The sequence below is a fragment of the Neofelis nebulosa genome, chromosome 13 (genome assembly GCF_028018385.1).
Source record: "Neofelis nebulosa isolate mNeoNeb1 chromosome 13, mNeoNeb1.pri, whole genome shotgun sequence".
In the NCBI taxonomy this organism is placed as follows: domain Eukaryota; kingdom Metazoa; phylum Chordata; class Mammalia; order Carnivora; family Felidae; genus Neofelis; species Neofelis nebulosa.
Genome location: NC_080794.1, coordinates 27,031,956 through 27,034,234, shown reverse-complemented (window position 1 = coordinate 27,034,234; position 2,279 = coordinate 27,031,956). Strand labels below are relative to the sequence as shown.

The 2,279-nt window shown below is 39.6% G+C and overlaps 1 pseudogene; it reads right to left on the bottom strand.

The window, feature by feature from the left end:
- Nucleotides 1-596: 596 nt before the first annotated feature.
- Nucleotides 597-711, bottom strand: LOC131494195 (U2 spliceosomal RNA; annotated as a pseudogene).
- Between the last annotated feature and the right edge of the window lie 1,568 nt (nt 712-2,279).

Below are 2,279 nucleotides of genomic sequence, written 5' to 3'. Positions count from 1 at the left end.
CCCACAGGAAGTACAACTCCCTTCAACTGTGGACTATCCTGAAAGACTTCCCAGAGGAGGTGGCAGTGACTGAGCAGAGTTTTAAAGGATAAGTAAGAATGAAGCTAACAATAAGTTGTGGACAGAAGCAGCATAAGCCAAGCAATACTTTTAGGAGCTTGATGTCAAGGCAACCCCTTTACAATTTTGAGAAAAGACTTCCCTGATAGGAAACCTAATAATTTATATGTGGATGGATCAATTAATGTAGTCAGGAGAATGGGGATTTAGAAATTATGTGTAAGGAGAAGTGTATGTGTATGTGCAGACATGCAAGCCTGTATGATTGTGTAACATCAGAGAAAAAAGGAATAGTTCCATTTAGTAGAAAATTAAGTCTTATTTCAGATCACATCTTTGTTTTCTGACATTCTTAACAGTAATTGCATTAATTGTGACCAGGCCAGTCCCCTCTGTGCTGGCTTAGGTACATGAATTCCTTTCCTTGACTCTAGTAGCCTTGTGCAGTCAGAGTAATTTCCTCATTATTACTTATTACTCAGTGACCAGGAAAAAAAATTAACAAGCTTCAAAGTATGTTTATTTTTTATCCAGAGAAAATTTTAGCCCTTCTGATTTTATCAGACCAAATAAATATATAACCAAGTATATTCATGGCATTTCTTCTTTCCAATTCTACACTTGATCTTAGCCAAAAGGCCGAGAAGCGATCTTCTTTCCAATTCTAAAAATTTCTTTAAAAACAAAGGGAGTAAGTTGTCTCATCCTTCATGGTCTCCAGAGGTCTAGAGGCCAAAGCAAAATTTCCACCAAGTGCTCTTCTAGGTGGGCAGGTGGGGACCCAAGAAAAAATGTCCCAGAGGAAGACAATAAAATCTAGTCTTCTAGTCAAATCACCCAATTAAAAAAAATAACAACCCTACAGCTGCTATAATTATAATTTACACATTGAACACCATACCTCAAATTTCTTTATCTTGACCACTTTGTGAAGTGGGGTGGTTAATTAAAAGTTAATTAAATCGCAGGCAATTTTAATTAAGTGGTTAAAAAACAATTAAGACAAACTTAGAAATGTTACAAAACTCTAATTAGAAGAGCAGTAAAAAACCAACAAAGTAATCCAATAAACTTACATTTTATCTGCAAATCAACAAAAGAATCCAACAAACTTCTATTTTATCTGCAAATTTTTACATCACCACTACCTAATTAAGTGGACCCAAAAAGGTGGGGTCAGATATTGAAGTATGAGCAATTTGGAGGAAAGATGCCAGAGATGGGTAAAATCAGATTTTTATGTCTTCTGTACCTTTATTGAATTATATTCAAATTTCTCTTAATTGAACATCTGGTAGCCTTGGGTGATTCTGGACGGGAAGTAGATGGATCTTTGTGTTTAATACACAGTGCATTCTTGGCACACATTAAGTGCAAAATAGTAGCCTCTTGGATCACTCATCACACAGGTCATGGAGAAGTTCATTACAGGGCTCCTTTTATAATGAATAAGTTTGACTTTCACTGGTTAAATGATGAAACAGTACTGGTGATTCAGGATGGGTGTAATTTGTGTTTGGTGTTCTGAGTGGATAAATAGCACATTTCCCATCCCAAAGTTATATGTATCCTCTGCTCCCACCCCCTTGCAAGCCCAGAGTTACTGATGTGAAGACAGCCTTTGCCCACACACAGGGAAAGGACTAGGAGAAGGTGACTTCCAGATGGAGAAGATCGGGGGTTGTCTTGCTGACCTGTTGACTTGATTTTCTCCTCTTTGAGTCCATCTGACAGTCTTTACCTCTGTCTCTGTCGCTACCCCCAGCTCTCTCAACCACTACTAATTGTTCTCAGTCAGTTTGACTCGGTCTAAATACTCAAAGGTACAACTTTTGTTGCTTGAAAACATGAGTTTTTCACTAGGAAGACAGATAGCCAGTGCGTGTGTGACTGGGATGGGGTCTCCTGCAGTATCTCACCCTGGAGCAGGGTTTCCTGATCTTGGCCCTGTTGACTTTGGAGCAGAATAACTGCAGAGGGCTGTCCTGTGCTGTGTAGGCTGCAGCATCCCTTGCCTTTACTCATTAGATGCCACTAGCAATCCCTCATGCTGTGACTGTTAAAAATGTCTCCATATTGTCGGGATGCCTGGGTAGCTCAGTATCTGACTCTTGATTTTCGGCTCAGATCATGATCTCATGGTTCATGAGATTGAGCCCTGCGCTGGGCTGTGCACTGATGGCATGGATCCTGCTCAGGATTCTCTCTCCTTCTCTTTG